Genomic DNA, 24175 nt, shown 5'->3' with positions numbered 1-24175 from the left:
ATTGTCAGGTATGATTTTAGACACTTTATATGTGCAACTCCGTATGGTAGGAATGATTCTTTCTGTTTTTCTAATAAGAATGGGTATTCCAAGTGACAGAGATAGTTAAGAACCCAAGATCTTTCCACAATAACGTATTGCTATTCTTGACTCACTCTGGGTCACTCACGACTTAAATCTGGGTCTCTTTCTTGACACTTATGTGAATTTTTAGATGCAAGTTAATACAAATAAGAAAGGAAGAATATATTCATCTACCCTAAGCATAAACTCTATGCTAGATGGAGAGGGAGACATTGGCTATGCGTTATCTTGTCTAATCTACTCAACAACATTATGCAGAATAGGTTTATCTCAGAGTTTTATGGAGGAGTTAGATGGCAAAGAACTCTTGTCTAGAAAGTAGATGACACATATTTTGGAGTCAAAACTACTTTATTCCAAAATCTTTGTTCCTTATTGTGTACCATTTTGTCCCCTCATTCCTTCTTATTTAAAGGAACTGGTCCCTATTAGAGAATGCTCAGCAAGCTTGCCATTTACTTTGGCCGAAGTTTTATCATTAGGAAAAAAATTCAAAAGTAGAAAGCTGATTTTAGGGGTTTACTTAAAAAATAGGTTTTATGTTTTTCCGTTGGGCTTTTATCCACTCAGTCTCTCATACATTCTCCTTCGACTGCCTCCGGTTCTTAACTCTTAACTCCAGTCAGATCCTCATCTTCCAAAGTGGGCCACCCACAGTCTCTTCTTTATTTCCTCACCAGCAGAGCTTGTCCTTGGTGTTGAAGTCTCAGTAAGGATTGAAACTGAATTACGTTTCTGATGGAGTCAATGAGTTAAGTCTCTTTCTCCTCATGGGAGACTATGAGGGTTAAATTCAGATGGACTTGGGTGTGATTCCTACCTCAGTCATGTATTAGCTGTGACATCTTGGGTGACTGGGCCACTATTGCAGTTCTCAATTCTTTATCTCTCAAATTGTGGAAATACCTGGCTCAAAGGAGGTCTGGAGAAGTCGGTGCTCTGACATGCTGGTTCACCCTCCTGTGTCCATGCTCTGTGAATTCTCATTCAGTGAGATTTGCCTGGCTGAGGATTGTGCAATCTTGGAGAATGGGACCAGGTGGTCTCCTGGAGCTCTCATTGTGCTCTCAGTAGAGAGATGCTGCGACCCATGTGTGCAAAAGTAGAGGATAAGTGGGACATCTGGAAAGTAAAGACCTCTTCCTGCCATTCTACATGATGTGGTACATTGGATGAACAATGTTTAAAGAAAAGACAGCAAGCAACTGCCATTATACTCACTTAGAAAGAGCAAGCTTCATATGAGACACATGTAGGTGAGAAGAATGGAATCTTTTTGTGTGAACAGACAACAAGTGTCTTTTAACAAATCTTTAGAAGAAGCAACCATGGCAGGATCCATGTGACTTCATCAAATGACAAGAGAGTTAGTGGAACCAAGAGCAAAGAAGAGAAGAGAGAAAAAAAATGTGAATCAGGATCACATTAATTTGGAGTGCACGTTATGGAGTAAGAACTAATTTCTTATAGAGTAAGAACTAATTTAGACTGACCCAAAGGTTGCCAAAACACAAAGAGTTGTTTAGCAGAATATATAACATTAAAAGCCATTAGTGGTAAATGTGGAAGAGAAACATTAAATTCTTTAAAAATTTTCAAATTATTTGTAATGCCATTTACAAATAATTGCTACTCTAATTACAATTAAAAATTATTTTTTATTAAAATAGATTTAAGAAACTATAGAAAAATAATTTTTAGGTAAAAAAAATAGTTTCTTGTGCCTTCAAATATTCACAGTGATTCAAATAAAACTTTTGGTAATCTACTTCTTCTTCTTCTTCTTTGTTTTTTGAGATGGAGTTTCGCTCTTGTTACCCAGGCTGGAGTGCAATGGTGCAATCTCGGCTCACCGCAACCTCCGCCTCCTGGGTTCAGGCAGTTCTCCTGCCTCAGCCTCCTGAGTAGCTGGGATTACAGGCACGCGCCACCATGCCCAGCTAATTTTTTGTATCTTTAGTAGAGACGGAGTTTTACCATGTTGACCAGGATGGTCTCGATCTCTTGACCTCGTGATCCACCTGCCTCGGCCTCCCAAAGTGCTGGGATTACAGGCATGAGCCACCGTGCCCGGCCAATCTACTTCTTATTACTCTGTTTTCTCAGAAGGAAGCAGCACATTTTCTTGATTATAAATGTGCAATTTACACTTTTCACTAACTCAGACTCTTGTCCCCTGGGAAGTCTCAATTAATGAAGTTTTACTCGACTTGTCGCATAGTAGCAAATGTATCCACTGGGAAATTAACAGAAAGACAACCTGGGGCTTTTTAGCAATAATTAATGTGTTTAGAATTGCTATGGAATTCTAATTGCTGGTTATAAAATGTACAGTCCTGTTACTTTTGTTACTGGACTGATGCGGTTTTGCCTGGGTGCCAGGGAAGGGCAGGGGGAAGAATGATCACGTATTAATAATTCTGCTTCATGACACTCTTTCATGCCAGGCCCCACTGATTTATCTACGCCATGTCGTGTTGAAGTCTGCTTCGGATTTACAGCTGATTTATTTTGGCTGTGTTAAGGCGAGCAACGTCACTGGGCCTAATGACGAAGTATTCATTGTCAGCTGTAAATCACTCTTTCTTTGCTCTGGATAATAACAGATTATTTTTTACCACTTCTGAATGTGAATTATGAAGGACAGTCACTTCTTTAATCTCTAGCACATCTTTCCATGAAAAGGTTTGTGCATCAGATTCTCCCGTTTCAGAAAAAGCCAAGCTTTTTTTTTTTTTTTTTGAGATGATAAATTTGAGTGAATGAATTTTTACTTCTGAAAAACCTATCTGGGTACCATTTTCTTGGGGGGTGGAGAGGAAAACCTTGGATGGGTGTCAGGAAACTTGGAAGATTTCCAGGGTCTTGTAGCCCACCAGGCTGTGGGAAACAGCTTCATGTCTCCAGTTAGACTGAGACCTCCTGAAACCCCTTACTCTGCAGGGGACATGTAAGTCCAAGTGGAGACAGCATCGTGGAAGGGAGGGCTCAGGCAACCTCTCCTCTCCACCAGCATGATCTCACCTGGAAGGGTACTATCATCTCTACGATTTTCTGTGCCCAAAAACTCATCATGTGGCCACACGTGGCTGCAAGGGACATTGGGAAATGATGTATTTTCCCAACTTCATGACTACGGGCCCAGCTAAAGCCAGAGGTTTTGAAATGCAGACGAAATCGCTGAAGGGTGCAAATTTAGGTACAACCAGCACCTCAGCAACAAGCAACAGGCCACAGTCAGACCCACCTCATAACCTTCATACTCATGTTTTCAACAAGTTATCAGCCAGTATAGATCTAAATACCTGCTCCATTATTTATGAGTTGTGAGAGCTTGTATAAATTACCTAACCACTCTTTGTCCCATTATTTTTATTTGTAGAGCAGAAATAATGGTTTTTTTACTACCTCATTTGAATTTGCTCTAAGGTCCAAATGACATAAAATTCCTTAGCTCAAGGCCTAACATAGAGCTGCTTTTATTATTATTAGTTGTCAATATTTATTATTATAATAAAATAGGCACCTTGAAAATTGTATTACTCCTTCAAATTATTTTTGTGTTTACTCTCTGTTAGAGTCTGTATATTGGCCACTAAAGATACGGTTTTGACTTTGCTGAATTCTCTAATTTCTAACAGAATAAAGTATGATAGTGGGGAAGAAATATAAACCATTAAACAGAATTATATTTTATAGGCATGCTGCTGAAAATGAATAGGCAATTTTTCCTTATTGATTTATTAGCATAAAATAGGGTCCTTTTCCCTGTTTACATAGTTGTAACAATTATAATCTCCTTAGCCATGGTGACCTCTATCACTGATATAATTACTGTTTGTTTATGCTATTAGGGAGAGAAAATCAGGAGAGAGAACATGTGCACTACCATGACCTTGAGAAAGTTCTTTCTTTCTTTCTTTCTTTTTGAGACTGAGTTTTGCTCTTATCACCTAGGCTGGAGTGCAATGACATCATCTTGACTCACTTCAACCTTCACCTCCTCAGTTCAAGCGATTCCTGCCTCAGCCTCCGAAGCAGCTGGGACTACAGGTGCACGCCACCATGCCCAGCTAATGTTTTTGTGTTTTTAGTAGAGATGGGGTTTCACCATGTTGGCCAGGATGATCTCCATCTCTTGACCTCGTAATCTGCCCGCCTCGGCCTCACAAAGTGCCAGGATTACAGGCATGAGCCACCATGCCTGGTGGAGAAAGTTACTTCCTTTTTTTTTTTTTTTTTTTTTTTTGAGCTGGAGTTTCCCTCTTGTTACCCAGGCTGGAGTGCAATGGCGTAATCTCGATTCACTGCAACCTCCACCTCTTGGGTTCAGGCAATTCTCCTGCCTCAGCCTCCTGAGTAGCTGGGATTACAGGCACATGCCACCATGCCCAGCTAATTTTTTGTGTTTTTAGTAGAGACGGGGTTTCACCATGTTGACCAGGATGGTCTCGATCTCTTGACCTCGTAATCTGCCCGCCTCGGCCTCCCAAAGTGCTGGGATTACAGGCATGAGCCACTGCGCCTGGTGGAGAAAGTCACTTCTTAAGTGTAAAGGGAGTGTTGTCCTGGGCGTTCTGGTTTCTTGCAACTCACTTTCTACTTTTGACTCACAGAAGTCACTGGTGATCATTTTGTTACCGATGTCAATGATAACTTGACAACTGGTCCCTGGTTACTTATAACTAAAAGAAATCTTTTGTCAATGCTGGAGCATCCTTTTCCATTTTAATTAGAGGAAGAATTTTATTTAAAAAAATGATCCATTAGAATTTCAGCTAACATCAGATGGCTGTTCTTCCTTCTCAAACCCATTCAAATCATGAAGATTAAAATGCCATCAACTAGAGGATTACTTATTACCCCTCTAATTCTTTTCTATGAAATGTTTTTTTCTTCTCATTTTTGTGTTTTAAAGATAGTTGAGCACATATTTAGTATATTAAAACCAGCATTAACAGCAAAAGCATATTATTGACATAATTATTAGTTTGATTGCTCTTCTGTCACCAGATGCAACTCACAAAGTTTATAAAATATGGTTTAGAATCCTTTCTGTCAGTTTATCACCAGGCAGACACCATCAGTGTTAGATGAAGCAAATGGTTTAGTACCAAAAGAGAAAAAGAAAAAAAGAAGAGGAAAGTGTTTTGTGAGGAGGAAAGTCAGGTTTCAAGCTCAGTGTCAGGAAGACTCTGAATTCTGGAGTTTTGCGGTCCACTCTGCTGTCTCCGGGTTTCCTGACTTTTTCGCTAATGTCCTTTCCAGTGGACAATGTGTCCTTTCTTGCATTTTGAGGCTCAGTCTGACTTCTTGAGAGCGCAGCAGTGTTTCTGCACTTATATTTATCTCATGGTCTTGTGCCATGATTAAGTCAATGAGTTCATTTGAAGTCTGCAGCAAGTATCAGTCCCAAGGGATTTCCTTTAAGCGGGTCAGCATGGTCTTTGTTGCAAAACTGTCAGCCCTTTAGGTGGTGAGAGAATCAAGTTGGAAAACACATTCTTGAAACTTTAAAAATAAATACTTGTCTGCCAACTAGAAACAGCCTCCTAATGTGCCACATCCCACATGCATTTGGATTTAATTTGTTTGCTTTCCTCTGTGATTGCTCTTTAATTATTGCAATGTTGAAACAACTTGCTCTGTCTCCACAAATGTGCTACAGTTGGTGGGACGAGGATGAAGGGGTGAAGAGTAGGAAGGCTGCAATGCTCAGGTAGCAGCTGTCCAAGGCGTGTGCCAATGTCTGGGGGACATCTGCTCAGGGCTCTTCAACCTCATTGCTTCACCTTTCAAAGGATGGGCAACTGGCATCCACAGGTGATTTCCTAGCAGTCAATTCAAGGTCTTTTGAAAAAATTGCACAGTGATAATTACCAAGAGATGATGGAATAACTTTAGATAAGTTAAGCTTGTTAGAGTATTGTTGCAGCAGCAGGAAGGTACACAATTCAGCTTTATCCAGACTCAAAACAACAAAGCTCAGAGCATGATGACGGTTCATATCTACTTTATTGAAATGAAACGGCGAAACCTTGGGCTCATATCAGACTTTTAGCCTCCTTGTTAATGTGAGCAGTCTCACGCTATCACTCGAAACTCCACTGGAGCCTCTGTCTTTTGCAGTCCTTAACAACAACAAATAGTAAGAATAATAGCTCTCAATATGATTACACATTAATTGGACTGCCTTGTTGTCACTTTTTTTTTTGAGATGGAGTCTCACACTGTCCGCTGGGGTGGGAGTACAGTGGTGTGATCTTGGCTTACTGCAACCTTGCCTAATGGGTTCAAGTATGTCTCCTGCCTCAGCCTACTGAGTAGCTGGGATTACAGGCACCCACCACCACACCCAGCTAATTTTCAGTATTTTTAGTAGAGACAAGGTTTCACTATGTTGGCCAGGCTGGTCTCAAACTCCTGACCTTGTGATCTGCCCTCCTCAGCCTCCCAAAGTACTGGATTACAGGTTTGAGCCACCACCTGTCATTTTTATTGAGGGACAAATTCAGTAAATTTCCTCAAAGTTACACAGCTTGGAGTTAGTATGAACGAAGGCTTATCTGCAACCGAAGTCTCACTTCATTCATTAGGACACGTAACATTATAGTTTGGGTTTCCAGGCACTATGGGCTTTGTGTGTGTTAAGTTTGTCAAGGATGCTCATGAACAGCTTCTCTAGAGGAGAGAGGAAAGCAGAATTGTGCAAAGAAGGGGTTGAACTCTGATGCAGTTACAGCAACTTATTCCTAAGGGGGCTCTGGAGGTAGAATTGCCCTTAGAGATGTTTAGAATTGAGGGGATAAGTTTTTGGTTATGAGTTACTCTTGGGTAAGATGAGGCAGCTCCCTTTGGCTGAGGGTGATTGTTGGTCAGGCACTCAGTGTGAGAACCCAGCAGGCAATACTTCCTGCAGCTGGAAAAAAGCCTTTTGGTCCTAACTGGAGGTGTGTGTTAGTGGGTGGTGGTTAGAAAGTGGCCTACTACAGTCCAGTTTTTGCATCACTTGGATTCCTTTGCTTTGTAAATTATGTTTGTTTCCTCTGGAAAGCAACATCGTAATTCAGCAACAATTCAGTTCCTCCAGAATTCTTGGTCTCTTTGCCTTGGAAAAGTTGTAAGAGGAAGGTTTGTAGAACAAACTGGAGTCTTTTAATCTCCACTGCTGGTCTTGAGGCTACAAATGGATACTCATTGTCTCCGATCTCTACTGACAACTGCAACTCTGGATTCCCTCACCCTCAGCACATCTGCTGCTCTAAGGGGCTTATAATGCTACGGCCCAGTTCCTTATCCCTGAAGCCTTTTGTTAGCATGCTTTTGGGGGATGTGGATGCTATATTTGTTCATTTACTGTCAAAGTTGGGGAGGGGGAGTATAAGATGCACCCTAGTGAATCAATTAGGTGTCAAACATATTTTCCCCTGCCTCCCTATGTAAGAAAACTCCTGTCTTCTGAATAGTCAGGGCCAGTTACACGTGTGAGGATGATTACTCCTTTTCTTGCCTGCTGGCTTCTTGGCACAGGAACCCTGAAGTCATTGACTCGAAGCCATAGCTTCCAACTGATTGCATATCTCATTGTATTCCTGCTGCAAACATTTCTCCTATGGGAACTAGACCCTCTAGAATGACAGAACCTAAGATTTTGGGGACAGGAGGCAGTATATCATTGGGATCAGTGGTGAGGGAGGCCAGGCTACTTCTTCCCTTAGTTCCTAGACCCACGTATTCCACAAATTGGGGACATTGCAACATACAATAATTGCTTTGGATTTATTTTGCTGCATACTGAATGATCACACATCTGGTGGCATAAGACAACACACTTATTATCTCACAGTTCTGGGGGTCAGAAGTCTTGGTGGACTCAGCTGGGTTCTCTGCTGAGAATATTACAAAAATGGAATTAAGATGTATGCCAGATTAGGCTCTTACATGGCAATCCTAGGGAGGAATCTGGTTCCAAACTTACACATATTGTTAGCAAAATTTAGTTCCTTAATTGACTATTTTATTGTTTAACCATCTTCATAACTCTCTGCAGGTAGGGATACCGTCACTGCCATTCTGACATTACCTTTCTTTGCAATAATTGCACCTACTGATTGGGCATGGTGGCTCATGCCTATAATCCCAGCACTTTGGGGAGCTGAGGCGGGAAGATTACTTGAGATCAGGAGTTCGAGACCAGCCTGGCCAACAAGGCAAAAACCGGTCTCTATTAAATATACAAACATTAGCTGGGTGTTCTGGTGCACACCTGTAGTCTCAGCTACTCTGGGGGCTGCGGCAGGAGAATTGCTTAAACCTGGCAGGTGGACGTTCCAGTGAGCTGAGATCATATCACTTCACTCCAGCCTGGGTAACAGAGCAAAACTCTGACCCAACTAATAATAATATAATAGTAATTGCACCTGCCTCACTTTTATTGATCAAGTATCTCCATTTGGAAGCTATTATATCAGAGCCCTCATGTACCCATTGCTATGCATTTTGTAATGATATGTTCTGTGGGCAGCCCTATGCTACAGAGATCAGCCACCACTGAGCTTCACAGAGATACTGGTGCGACTTTTATTAAGGCATTCCTTATCACTCTGGTAAATGATGTATCTTCCCCTGGAACATGGGACAGAGCTGTCTGGTGAGGGTTGTTTTTTTCTGTATGTCGTGTCTTAATTCTGGCAGTTTCACTCTCCTGAGTCTGTTAATCCTGCTCTTTGCCATCTTCACAGCAGTTCTGGGATCTCTACTTTGCTTAGTGTTCACCACTTATTTCTCCATTTCTAAGAGCTGTCTTAGTGTGTGAGTATTGTTCCCTTGGCAGGTTACTGATATCTTGTATCATAATATGTAGCACATGGGAACTTTCCTGAATCCAACTTTATGGCCTTGATCCAGCATCTTCAGGGTTCAGTTTCACAAGCACACTCCCATATGCTGGCTAGTCTTGCTGTTCCTTCAGCATGGAGTGTGTTTTCCTGTTTTCTCCTCCAGTACTTCCCCAACCAGATTACTTTGTTACCCGACTCATCATCAGTCTGTGGACCAAGAGGAGAAGTGGGAGTAAATCTTGAGTGGACTCATGAGTTCGGAAGGCAGAGGCTTCTGTATCTTGTTCAAGAAAGAGGGGAATGCTAGCTTCTAACAGAGTCAAGTGAGGCACTTACACAGGTTCAACAGAACCTAGGAATTCAAGATTTTCAAGATCATCAATTGAGATTTTTTTAAATTGCATTTTAGGTTTTGGGGTACATGTGAAGAACATGCAAGATAGTTGCATAGGTACACACGTGACAATGTGATTTGCTGTCTTCCTCCCCTTCACCTATATCTGGCATTTCTCCCCATGCTATCTCTCCCCAACTCCCCACCCCCCGCTGTTCCTCCCCTATTAACCCCAACAGACCCCAATGTGTAGTGCTCCCCTCCCTGTGTCCATGTGTTCTCATTGTTCAACACCCACCTATAAGTGAAAACATACGGTATTTCATTTTCTGTTCTTGTGTCAGATTCTAATCTGAAATCTCAGAGTCTCACTCCCTTCTCAATTTGGAGCTGACCTTGATGTTATGGACTTTCTGGGTTGGAAAATTCGGCATTCTCTGGGGCTCTTCTACTCTTGTAACTACATCCTCTATCTGGAGGAGGTGAAAGTCCCTTATGTGGTTTCCTGTAACTTAGGACCAAGGCACCTATTTGGTGTGGAGTGTGGGATGCTGCTGTCTGATCGCTGAGCCCATTCCCAGGAATTACCTTTGACCGAGGGAGACAACTTAGGAGAAATTATTTAACTTCTCTGAGCCTAAGTGTCTGGATATTACAGAGAGATAATCATATCTACTGTAAAAAGAGCTATGAGAAATAAGTTAGAATACAATATAGAACACCAGGAAAAAAGCAGATGGTCAATAACATACATCTTTTATTATTAAGTCACTTTGATTACTTCCTCCTGATTCTTATCCTCGGAGAGCCTGTCTTTATAATAGAGCGTTAGCCTTGATCCTTTTCCTCTAGTTATTGGACCTGATTTCTGTCAATAAATGCAGTCCAGACTTGCTTTTGCCATTCCCTTCCTGCAGAATTGTTTCTGAACCTTCAAGCCTGAGGACGTCTCTCCCTGACATTCCTATCTATTTAGATTTTAGTATAACTCAGTACAGATCTTTCCTACAAATTGGAAATGGTGTTCACCTTGGCTCTCCATGGTCAGTGGCTCACTTGTGCTGTAAATATATCTATAATCATTGCCTTGCCTATCACGCTGAGCTACATTTTGTATGGTTGGGCTGGTTCCTTCCAGCTTCTCATTCCATCAGCCTCTGTGGAAAAGTGCAATTCCAGGCAATTTTATGTCTGCTCTTCCAGCTTGGGAAGATGGTCTGTGGAATAAGAAGACCTATGTCTAGATCTGGATTTTACTATTTTCCCCGAGTTACTTTTTATGTGCTAAGGTTGCTGTAATTGTTGAGTGTGATAGAAATAAGGACAGACATTTTCTTGAGGTTTTACACTGTGCCAATCATTGTGGTAAGCTCATCATGGCAGTTATCAAATTTAATCCTCATAATATCCCAATATCTTCAGTGTAAAAAAATCTCTATAGTTTCCATTTTACATATTAGACTGAGAGTCAAAGTGAGGACAAGAAGATAGGAAGGCAGATATGAGAGGAGGGATTGTAAGGTAGTGGGGAAAAGAAAGGAAAAAGGAACGAGGCTTTAGGAGAGGAGACACAACCGTAAGTTGCAGCAAGGAAAACTTTCAGCTTTCTATGCCATCTGCCTTGTAAGCAACAACCTTTTCTAAAATCTCAATGTCAACAAGAAAAGCAATGGAGTCACACAGGCAGAGTTTGAACCAGACAGAGCCTTTACTTATGCTTTTTCGGATACCTAGATGCCAGTACTTTTTTAGCACACTTATTAAACCAAACCAGTCTGAGTATTTTGTCTCTTTCCTCTAATGTCTAGTCCAAAACTTCAGTTCAAGATCCCAGAATTGATATTCAGTAGGCTGTTGGAGCTGGCCTAGGGGTGGAATAATATTAATGTTCAGAATGCCTCATTTGTTCAACCAGTGTTTATTGATTGTGCTGTGTAGACCAGGTATAGTCTGCACTGGGGATGAAGGGGAGAGCTGGATATTGTTCAGGTATGAAGGGCTTAAGCCTCAGCTTCGTCTTATGTCTTTGGGGTACAGAGTGGGTGGGTAGACAGGACCATGGGATTTACAATATTTGGAAGTACAAGTAATTTTACTTGTAAAACAGTTTAGTTTCAGGTCCACCAAATAAAGCATTTTGCTTAGTGACTAATTGACGTCATCTGTGTGGAGCAACTTGGATCATTTACAATTTGTATTCTTTTTCCATAATTCGTAGTTGATAAGGTTTGGCTCTGTGTCCCCACCCAAATCTCATGTTGAATTGTAATCCTCGGTGTTGGAAGAGGGACCTAGTGTGAGGTGATTGGATCATAGGGGCAGACATCCCCCTTGCCTGTTCTCATGATAGTGAGTTCTCACGAGATCTGGTTGTTTAAGTGTGTAGCACTTCTCCTTTCATGCTCACTCCTGCTCCACCATGTGAAAACGTGACTGCTTCCCTCATACCTTCCACCATGATTCAAGTTTCTTGAGGCCTCTCCCGCCATGCTTCCTGTATAGCCTGCAGAACTATGAGTCAATTAAATCTCTTTTCTTTATAAATTATTGTATAGTAGCAGTAAAATAATGAATCAATACAGTAGTCTTATTTACCCTAATTCTCATCCATGAATTGGGTATCATCATAATCATACCTACATCACAAAGGTGTTTTAAGTATTGCTAATATCCTTTGTAAACTATACACTGTACCCTCTCCCCTACACTACATACAGTGTTTTGGTAAAGGGTTTTATAATTTATTTTTTTAAAGTTTACATTCACTATTTAGCAGTTACAACAGTCTTTTAAAGTGGGTATCTCTTTGCCCAGTTTACATTATAATAGATAGGAAACTTGAGATTCAGAAGTGTGAGCATGCAGTTGAATAGATTTGGAGACAGGGCTCAAGCATCGGTCATAGCATCTCGGGTTCCAAGTTCTGAGTTTCTAGACATCAGCTTCCTTTTAAAATTTCCTACTTACCCTTGATAATTGGCAGGTCTTTCATGAAGATATTGTGGATCATGTTGAAAAAGAACTTGTGCCGGGCGCAGTGGTTCATGCCTATAATCCCAGCACTTTGGGAGGCCGAGGCAGGTGGATCACAAGGTCAAGAGATCAAGACCATCCTGGTCAACATGGTGAAACCCCGCCTCTACTGAAAATATAAAAAAATTAGCTGGGCCTGGTGGCGTGTGCCTGTAATCCCAGCTACTCAGGAGGCTGAGGCAGGAGAATTGCCTGAACCCAGGAGGCAGAGGTTGCAGTGAGCCAAGATTGTGCCATTGCACTCCAGCCTGGGTAACAAGAGCGAAACCCTGTAAAAAAAAAAAAAAAAAAAAAAGAAAAGAAAAAGAACTTGCTATTTTTGATAGACTGTCAGAAGAAAAAGTGAAGATAACCAGTTTTATTTAGAATCTCTATATTATAGGTGACATAATTGAGGCTGTGGGATTTATTTCCAGCCTAAAGACATACAGCTAGTGAGTCACAAGGTGTGATGGGAGCTCCTTTCACACTTTGGCAACATGGTTCCCTCCTTTGAAACCCCCTGTAGTTTCCTCTGGCGACACAGTCTCCACCTCTAAACCATTTTCATGATGCTCTGCATTTTCTGATTAAAAATGTCCAGTGGGAATACATACTGGGAGGCAATTTAGCCAAATATCCTTTTTAACACATGATTTATTTACTGCTGCTAGGACAGCATTTTCTCCTAATCTTTCTCTGGCCCTCTTTCTTGCTTCCTGTCTTTCTTGTTCACTCCTTGCCAGGAAGCCTCTTATCTTTGCTGATTTGGGGCCAGTTCATCTTCTCTTCATGATAAATCTGAGGCTAATGGGCACCCAGAAGAAAAGCAAAGCCTAAGGCCACTCGGAAGCACACGTATCTTTTCTTGTAATAGACAAGTTATTTTTCCCTAAATTCCTAAGTGGGATGCCTCCTGATGAGCTTTCTTCCCCTCACACTAACAATTTTTTCTCATATATCCATCCTTTTCCAAACCGAGGATAACTGAACAAACTTAGATTATTTTGGGAGTAGAAAATAATTTTGATAAAAATCCATGTGCTCTTGGTGTTTGCACGGTGTTCTTGGTATTTGCATATCTGGAAGTTACAGTTGAGAGAAAGGAGGCCACATGAAAGAGTCATGAAAAAGAGAAAATGGCATACAGTGGCCTTGTACTCTGAGCTCGTATACTAAACATAACCATTTTCATTTTATGCACTCAGAGGGCCATATGTCTAGTCAATTGTGAAGACAGACCAAAATTCACTGAAAAGCCGTTCTCTTCATTATACTGACTATCAAGATGAAAAGTATAACCTTGCTTGTCAGGTTTGATGGAGGCTACGTAGTGGAATAAGATGTTGTCAGTAGAGCAAGACCAGCCTACCTCAACCTCGAATACTTTTTCCTGCCTGTCACCATGGCTCTCTCCCTCACATGCTTCAGGTCTTTGCTCAGGTATCACATTCTCAGTGAGGTCATCCTTGTTCATCCTATTCAAATTGTTTCTCTAACATTGTCTCTCTTCCTTTCCTGACTTACAGTCTCTGTAATATTTATCACCATCTGACCCATTTTATATTATACTTTTTATTTGTTTACTGCCTCTCTTCCCTTGCTAGACTGTAAGCCCCATAGGACAGGAGATTTTAACCATTTTGTTCACTGTTGCATTCCCAATGCTCATAATAGTACCCAGCACACAGAAGGTTTTCAGTGAATATCTGATGAGTGAATAAATGAATGAATGGTGGAAGGGCAGTTAGGTATATAGTAGTGAGACCCAGAGCTCTATCCCAAGTACTGCCCAGATCGAGACCAGTTTTTTTACTGGCAAAGAACACACAAATGCATTTCAGATGCTAGCTCTGCCCAGATTTGATGGCTTTTGCTATTGAATTTTAGAAATCAAGATGGGAGCTTAATAATCCTTCTGTGAAATCTCAGCCTTTTGACTTTTAGAGTCTGAGATTGTTTTGTGTCTGGACTCTGACCTCAAAATGTAGATGGTTTTGTCTTCAACACCTTCCGGTCACAATCTTCGGCCCTTCCCCTGGTGCTCAGACTCCTCAGTCTTTTAGTCTCTACTCTGTTATTTCCAGATCAGGCTGTCACCTGGCCTTCAACAAACTCTATTTCAAAGTTGTCTGATTTCAAAGCAAAATGCATTTTAATTAAGCATCCTGGAGAACAAAAAGCTCTTTCATATTTTCATGTTAGCATTCTGTCTTTACTGCCATTTCTTTCTTTTGTTTTTCTATTATAATACAAAGGCAGACAATTTCAGTAGGCTTATGAATGAATTCAGTTTAGCAAGTCTACTGGATTCATATTTTTTTTGTAGCATGCTTTATGAAGCTCAGTTAATAAGACAAACTTTAGAAGGAGAAAATAACGGCTCTCAATAGTTTACAGAGTGAACTCATTCACACCTCTTTCTTAGGTTTCCGCAGGCCTCTCTTCACAGGGCCTGGCACTTCCCTTCACACGTCACTTATTCTTACAGAATGATCTCATTGCTTCTCTCTCCATTTTGCATCATGGTGTTGGACCTTTGAAGCAGCAGGCTTGCTGCCACAAGCCACCTAGTTAGCCTCTTGTCAGGGAGCTTTGACCACTCAAGTTGGGCTCATGGACACAGCCCAGAAATCGCCTATCTATTTCTTGTCTTCCCCCCGTCCCCTGGGCTCAGTTCTATCTATGCTCGTCTGCTTCCTAAACATTTTAGTTTAATCTCCACTCTCTGATCTTGTGCTGACCTCTCGTATCAGTGACATTCAGTTTGCCTGGTTTGGGTCATTACCTGTTTCTTACAGGCCAGGTTTTCACTTATCCTAGAGGCTTCCTCTCATCCTTTCTTGACTGCTCTTATCTAAGTATTGAGACTCATCAAGATTCAGTCTCCAGGGCCAGCTTGCCTTACAGCAGAAACTCGAAAACATAGGGAAGACATGTACTCTTTTCCCATCTCCCAAGGAATTGCCAATTTTTAGCATGTTCTTCTTCCTCCTGCTCACAAAAGGAAAAGGAAAGGGGAAAAGGAAGGGAAGTATTAAAGAAGGAAAAACAGAGAGAATACAGAACATAAACTATTAAAGACAAGCCCAAACCAAACCAAACAAATAAAATCACCTTGTAAAAGCACTCAAAAAGGTGGAACAAGAAGGAAATTTCCCAACATGATAAAAATGGTGCCTGAAAAGAACCCCACAGCTGACATACTGAATAGTGCAAGCCTGGATGCTTTCCCCCTAAGATCAGGAACAAGACAAAGATTCTGCTCTTCCTTGCCTGGAGGTTATAGCCAGGGCAATTAGGCAAGAAAAAGAAAAGGCAGCCAGTCTGGAAAGGAAGAAGTGAAACTATCTCTATTTACAGAAGAAATGGTCTTATTTACAGAAAATACTAAAAATTCACTAAAAAAAAACTAAAGCAAATAAATTAGTACAGCACGTTTACAGGATACAAGATTAATACACTGTAATGAACTGTTTTCCTATATAGACACAGCAAACAATACTTTCATCTTATATTTTCAGAAGTTTGATACTGGAAATGTCTACAAATAGTGAATTATCCTTGAGGACACAGTATTTATTTATTTTACTCAGTACATTTGCTAAATAGGTTCTTGGATCTGCAGATTGTTTTGCTAATTATTAATATTATTTACCAAACTTCAGAATTTTTTTTGGCCCACGATTTAATTTTCTTCTGTTTTTGATGCCTCATTTATTTGTTCTCTATTCCAAGAGTTGAATTTCATTTATAATAGACTATTTGAAATTATCCTAAATCTCACCATGGCTCTAATCATTTTTTTAAAATATGATTTTCCTTTCTGTTTATCAGATTTAGCCTTTTTGTTGATTTTTCTTCTAGTTCAAAGTTTTTCATCTGTTCTTTCAAATTTCTGTTAGCCTAGCCAGTTAAATTTCTATTTCTGGTAACTTTTTTTTCTATGGTTTTCATCTTTATCTTTTTGTAGTTTTCATTTTATTGTTTAGATTTTTCATACAGTCCCTCATATGTCCATATTTTCTTTTAAATCTTTGCACTTAATTTATGGGTCTTTTGAAGCCCTTTTCCGCTATTTTTTTTCTTCTGTTTTGTTTCATGATTGTTTCTATTAACTTCTATTTCTTAAATCATTTGTCAAATCTTCCTGATTCCTTAAAGCCTAGAAATTTTTGTTGTATATTGGCTCTTGTGGGTGAGGTGCTATAAGAAGTCTAATTATAAGGTCTTCCTTTAAAGGAAAGCAAATATATTACTGGCTGCATCCTCTCCTGTCATACTGGGTTTGATACTTTGTGTTAGTCCATTTTCATGCTGCTGACAAAGACCTACACAAAATTTGGTAACTTGTAAAGAAAAAAGGTTTAACTGTCTCACAGTTCCACATGGCACATGGCAGGGGAGGCCTCATAATCATGGCAGAAGGCAAAAGGCTTATCTTTCATGGCAACAGGCAGGACAGAATCAGAGCCAAGCAAAACGGGCTTCCCCTTTTAAAACCATCAGATCTCATGAGACTTATTAACTACCATGAGAATAGTATGGGAGAAACCTCCCCTATGATTTAATTATCTCTCACTGGGCCCCTCCCACAAAACCTGGAAATTATGGTAGCTATAATTCAAGAGGAGATTTGGGTGGGGACACAGCCAAACCATATAATACTTCTTGAGTAGTTAGTATCTATTTCTTTTGTTACTCAGGAATGACTCTTAGTTTAGGGAATGTTCCTTCTGAAGTGAGAGATTTTTGGGGTCTCAACTCAATGCCCAGGATGCTCAGTGAAGTGTCTTTACTCTGCTGACCTGAAACTTCAGTGTTGCCTGGCCCTCTACAGCCTCTAGATGGCTTCAGCTTTCAGCCTTCAGCAGCCACTGTTGAGCCAACATTTTTAGTCTCTGTGCATGTCCAGCTCAGTTTTCTACTAAGATCTGCAATTATCCCTACAAAAGCTTCTAGGATCTTATTTGTGACCAATTCCCTCCTCTTGACAGACTTTCCACAAATTCTAATACCCATGAATACCATTCAATGCTGCCCCAGCCCAGCTCAACCTTAGCATCTGCCTGAGCTTCTCAGCCCCGCTCCATGACTAAGAACATGCACTCAGGAGGTGTGAGCATCATTATCACCTCTGATCAGATGTTTTGTCACTTATTAAAATAATCGTAGTCTTGCTGTCTCTTATCCAGTTTCTAAAAGCAGTTGTTCATTCATTCTTATTGTTTGCATTTTATAGTTGTTTATGACAGGTGGGCAGGTCTGAAAACAATTTCTCCCACATGGCCATGGTAAAGTCAGCATTCATTAAGTTTCAATTTTTCATAAATTTATTCATTTTTAGAATTTTGAGTATATTTTATATCTCCTTTAATTCTTGATATCTTATTTTGCTCACTTTTTGATAATGCCCTTTATTTTGTTAAACATTTCACAGATATTTATTTATTATTATCTATCTTACAATTCCAAAAACTGTAATCCTTGGTGAATTAAATTATTTCTAATTTCTGCTGACTCACATTCTGGTGGTTGGTATTCTGCATGTTTGTTGATCTTTGATTTTTGAGTTCATTGTTTGATCTTAATTTGTCAAAATCTGCAGGTCTTTACAATAGCAAAGACCTGGAACCATCCCAAATGCCCATCGATGATAGACTGGACTGGGAAAATGTGGCACATATACACCATGGAATATTATGCAGCAATCAAAAACAATGAGTTCGTGTTCTTTGTAGGGACGTGGATGAACCTGGAGTACATCATTTTCAGCAAACTGACGCAAGAACAGAAAATGAAATACCATATGTTCTCACTTATAGGTGGGTGTTGGTCAATACTGGGGAAAACCTTTCTCCAAAGTACGGATGTTTATATGCACTGTCAGGGGTGACAACTGGCTACAGACCTCTTCAAGATGCCTCACAAGGGTTGGCTCAGTTCTGGTGCCCAAGGCTTTATTCTCCCACCTCAACTTTGTCCCATAGTTTCCATGTAAATAACTTGCAGTCATCAGCACCTGCTGTTAGGGAACCATCCAGCTTCCTGTTGTAACACTGGCTTCATCTACATGCTACTTTAGCCCTGGTTCTTTTTATCACTCTTACATGGAATGACACAACAATTGAAAAGACTCCTTACATGTTGTGAGAAGGATAGTTCTTTAAGAGATGTGTCCTTTTCAGAGTGTTCTATGTGATGGGGTCTATTAGAGCACTTCAGTTAGCAAGACTGCCAGAAACAGACATTGCTCCGTTCTCTACATTCATCTGCTTTTTCACAGGATAAGTATTCACATGTCGTAGTATTCTAATTTACACTGGATTTTTGCAGTTATACAGAATGACACTCTAAATTTTTGATATTTGTAAACATTGAAAATACAAATAAACAAAAAGAGATCACAAGAAGTGCATTTTGTTGAGTCTTAGAATGAATGGAGATCCACAGCCAGAAGAATATGAATGGAAGAAACGTATATTAGGTCTGTCTTACTGAGAACAAGACAGATATTTGGAGGGTGCAACTACTTTATCAAATTTTTTCTTGCATTTTAGGTTTTGGGGTACATGTGAAGAACATGCAAGATAGTTGCATAGGTACACATGTGGCAGTGTGAGTTGCTGCCTTCCTCCCCTTCACCTATATCTGGCATTTCTCCCCATGCTATCTCTCCCCAACTTCACCCCCTGCGCTGTTTCTCCCCTGTTCTCCCCAATAGACCCCAGTGTGTAGTGCTCCCCTCCCTGTGTCCATGTGTTCTCATTGTTCAACACCCACCTATAAGTGAGAACATACAGTATCTCATTTTCTGTTCTTGTGTCAGTTTGCTGAGAATGATGTTCTCCAGGTTCATCCATGTCCCTACAAAGAACACGAACTCATTGTTTTTGATTGCTGCATAATATTCCATGGTGTATATGTGCGACATTTTCCCAGTCCAGTCTATCATCGATGGGCATTTGGGATGGTTCCAGGTCTTTGCTATAGTAAACAGTGCTGCAATGAACATTCGTGTGCATGTGTCCTTATAGTAGAATGATTTATAGTCCTTTGGATATATACCCAGTAATGGGATTGCTGGGTAAAATGGAATTTCCATTTCTAGGTCCTTGAGGAATCACCACACTGTCTTCCACAATGGTTGAACTAATTTACACTCCCACCAACAGTGTAAAAGTGTTCCTATTTCTCCACATCCTCTCCAGTATCTGCTGTCTCCAGATTTTTTAATGATCACCATTCTAACTGGCATGAGATGGTATCTCAATGTGGTTTTGATTTGCATTTATTTCTCTAATGGCCAGTGATGATGGGCATTCTTTCATATGTTTGTTGGCCACTTGTATGTCTTCTTTTGTAAACTGTTTGTTCATATCATTTGCCCATTTTTGAATGGGTTTGTTTTTTTCTTATAAATCTTTTTGAGTTCCTTGTAAATTCTGGATATCAGCCCTTTGTCAGATGGGTAAACTGCAAAATTTTTTTCCCATTCTGTTGGTTGCTGATTCACTCTCATGACTGTTTCTTTTGCCATGCAGAAACTGTGGAGTTTGATTAGGTCCCATTTGTCTATTTTGGCTTTTGTTGCCAATGCTTTTGGTGTTTTGGTCATGAAGTCCTTGCCTACTCCTATGTCCTGAATGGTTTTGCCTAGATTTTCTTGTATGGGTTTTATGGTGTTGGGTCTTACGTTTAAGTCTTTAATCCATCTGGAGTTAATTTTAGTGTAAGGTGTCAGGAAGAGGTCCAGTTTCTGCTTTCTGCATGTGGCTAGCCAGTTTTCCCAACACCATTTATTAAACAGGGAATCCTTTCCCCATTGTTTGTTTTTGTCAGGTTTATCAAAGATTGTAATTGTAGATATGTTGTGTTGCCTTCGATGCCTCTGTTTTGCTCCATTGGTCTATATCTCTGTTTTGGTACCAGTACCATGCTGTTTTGATTACTGTAGCCTTGTAGTGTAGTTTGAAGTCCGGTAGTGTGATGCCTCTCGCTGTGTTCTTTTTGCTTAGAATTGACTTGGCTATGCGGGCTCTCTTTTGGTTCCATATGAAGTTTAAGGTGGTTTATTCCAGTTGTGTGAAGAAGGTCATTGGTACCTTGATGGGGATAGCATTGAATCTGTAAATTACTTTGGGCAGTATGGCCATTTTCACGATATTCATTCTTCCTAACCATGAACATAGAATGTTTCTCCATCTTTTTGTGTCCTCTTTTAGTTCTTGAGCAGTGGTTTGTAGTTCTCCTTGAAGAGGTCCTTTACATTCCTTGTTAATTGTATTTCTAGGTATTTTATTCTCTTTGTAGCAATTGTGAATGGCAGTTCATTCTTGATTTGGCTCTCTTTAAGTCTGCTATTGGTGTATAGTAATGCTTGTAATTTTTTCACATTGATTTTGTATTCTGAGACTTTGCTGAAGTTACTTATAAGTTTCAGGAATTTTTGGGCTGAGACGATGGGGTCTAGATATACTATCATGTCGTCTGCAAATAGGGACAATTTGGCTTCCTCTTCTCCTATTTGAATACCCTTTGTTTCTTTTTCTTGCCTGATTGCTCTGGCTAGAACTTCCAGTACTATATTGAACAGGAGTGGTGAGAGATGGCATCCTTGTCTAGTGCCAGATTTCAAAGGGAATGCTTCCAGTTTTTGCCCATTCAGTATGATATTGGCTGTTCGTTTGTCGTAAATAGCTTTTATTATTTTGAGGTACGTTCCATCAATACTGAGTTTATTGAGGGTTTTTAGTATAAAGGGCTGTTGAATTTTGTCAAAGGCCTTCTCTGAGTCAATTGAGATAATCATGTGCTTCTTGTTTTTGGTTCTGTTTTTGGTTCTGCGGTGAATTACGTTTATAGACTTGCATATGTTAAACCAGCCTTGCATCCCCAGGATGAATCCTACTTGATCATGGTGGATAAGCTTTTTGATGTGCTGTTGCAATTGGCTTGCCAGTATTTTATTGAAGACTTTTGCATCTATGTTCATCATGGATATTGGCCTGAAGTTTTCTTTTCTTGTTGAGTCTCTGCCAGGTTTTGGTATCAGTATGATGTTGGTCTCATAAATGATTTGGGAAGGATTCCCTCTTTTTGGATTATTTGGAATAGTTTCAGAAGAAATGGTACCAGCTCCTCTTTGTGTGTCTGGTAGAATTCGGTTGTGAACCCATCTGGACCTGGGCTTTTTTGTGTGGTAGGCTCTTAATTGCTGCCTGAACTTCAGATCTTGTTATTGGTCTATTCATAGTTTCTACTTCTTTTTTGTTTAGGCTTGGGAGGACACAAGTGTCCAGGAATTTATCCATTTCTTCCAGGTTTACTAGTTTATGTGCATAGAGTTGTTTGTAATATTCTCTGATGATGGTTTGAATTTCTGTGGAATCTGTGGTGATTTCCCCTTTATCATTTTTTATTGCATCTATTTGGTTAGTCTCTCTTTTCTTTTTTATTAATCTGGCTAGTGGTCTGCCTATTTTGTTGATCTTTTCGAAAAGCTAGCTCTTAGACTTATTGATTTTTTGAAGGGTTTTTTGTGTCTCTAGCTCCTTCAGTTCTGCTCTGATCTTAGTTATTTTTTGTCTTCTGCTAGGTTTTGAGTTATTTTTTTATCTTGCTCCTCTAGCTCTTTCAATTTAGATGATAGGGTGTCAATTTTGGATTTCTCCACTCTTCTCATGTGGGCACTTATTGCTATATATTTTCCTCTAGAGACTGCTTTAAATGTGTCCCACAGATTCTGGTATGTGGTGTCTTCATTCTCATTGGTTTTGAAGAACTTCTTTATTTCTGCCTTCATTTCATTGTTTATCCAGTCAACATTCAAGAGCCAGTTGTTCAGTTTCCATGAAGCTGTGCAGTTCTGAGTTAGTTTCTGAATTCTGAGTTCTAACTTGATTGCTCTGTGGTCAGAGAGACAGTTTGTTATGATTCCAGTTCTTTTGCATTTGCTGAGGAGTGATTTACTTCCAATGATGTGGTCAATTTTAGAGTAGGTGTGATGTGGTGCTGAGAAGAATGTATATTCTGTGGATTTGGGGTGGAGAGTTCCGTAAATGTCTATCAGGTTTGCTTCTTCCAGGTCTGAGTTCAAGACCTGGATATTCTTGTTAATTTTCTGTCTGGTTGATCTGTCTAGTATTGACAGTGGAGTGTTAAAGTCTCCCACTATTATTGTGTGGGAGTCTAAGTCTCTTTGTAAGTCATTAAGAACTTGCCTTATATATCTGGGTGCTCCTGTATTGGGTCGATATATGTTTAGGATCGTTAGCTTTTCTTGTTGTATCAATCCTTTTACCATTATGTAATGTCCTTCTTTGTCTCTTTTGATCTTTGTTGCTTTAAAGTCTATTTTATCAGAGATGAGAATTGCAACTCCTGCTGTTTTTTGCTCTCCATTTGCTTGGTAAATCTTCCTCCATCCTATTATTTTGAGTCTTTGTGTATCCTTGCATGTGAGATGGGTTTCCTGGATACAGAACACCAATGGGTTTTGGCTTTTTATCCAATTTGCCAGTCTGTGTCTTTTGATTGGTGCATTTAGTCCATTTACATTTAGGGTTAATATTGTTATGTGTGTATTTGATACTGCCATTTTGATTCTAGCTGGCTGTTTTGCCCGTTAGTTGATGCAGATTCTTCATTTTGTTGATGCTCTTTACGATTTGGTATGTTTTTGGAGTGTCTGGTACTGGTTGTTCCTTTCTAAGCCTCTTTCAGGAGCTCTTGTAAAGCAGGCCTGGTGGTGACAAAATCTCTGAGTACTTGCTTGTTCGCAAAGGATTTTATTTTTCCTTCACTTATGAAGCTTTGTTGGCTGGATATGAAATTCTGGGTTGAAATTTCTCTTCTTTAACAATGTTGAATATTGGCCCCCACTCTCTTCTGGCTTGTAGAGTTTCTGCCGAGAGATCTGCTGTGAGTCTGATGGGCTTCTCTTTGTGGGTAACCCGACCTTTCTCTCTGGCTGTCCTTAGCATTTTCTCCTTCATTTCAACCCTGGTGAATCTGACGATTATATGCCTTGGGGTTGCTCTTCTTGCGGAATATCTTTGTGGTATTCTCTGTATTTCCTGGACTTGAATATTGGCCTGCCTTGCTAGGTTGGGGTACTTTATCAATTTTGACTTCACATTTAGTACAGCACCAGATGCATGTTCACTGGATCCAAAGTTTATATCCTTATTTAAAATGTATACAGAAGTAAATCTGCATGTACTAAATGTACATCTGAAGGTCCTGTTGAGTAGGGATTAATCTGGGTCAGGGATTTGACAGACAAGTGCCTACCTACCTAAAGAAAGACAACAAATAAGTATTTGTTTGAATAAATGACTAAATGGGATAACTAAGTTATATAATTACCAAAACTGAGCCTCTCAAATTAATTGCTTAATAGGTTACTTGAAGTGCCAGAAAGTTTTGTCACACCCTTTCCCTGCCTTGGTTATATTGAGTGAAAGCACAGGTGAGTATGACTTGATAAACTTGACATACCACTGAATGTCTATCCCTCTGCATGGTTCTCACACCCTAAGAAGGGCCATGACTACAAAGAGAAGGTGGGGTTCCGAGAGGTCAAACTTGAGAGGAAGTCTTCATGATGCAGCACAAGCTGCATTGGACTTGGGACCAGATGGACCTGAGTTTAAACTCAAGACCTGCTCTGTGCTCTGTGAACTTAGAAACTTCCTTAATCACATAGAACTTCAGCTTCATCTCACATAAAATGTAATTAGAAACACCTCCATTGCTATAGAATGGTGGCAGTAAATGAGATAAAGTACATTAAAGTGCTTTGAAAGCATTTTCATATAACACAAAGGAAACACGAATAGAACGAGTCTGCTGAATGCTTCTTGAACACAGGCATAGCAGCATTAAGACATATCAGGTTAAT

This window comes from Callithrix jacchus, chromosome 16 (assembly GCF_049354715.1).
Source record: "Callithrix jacchus isolate 240 chromosome 16, calJac240_pri, whole genome shotgun sequence".
Taxonomy (NCBI): domain Eukaryota; kingdom Metazoa; phylum Chordata; class Mammalia; order Primates; family Cebidae; genus Callithrix; species Callithrix jacchus.
This window is presented reverse-complemented; position numbering follows the sequence as displayed.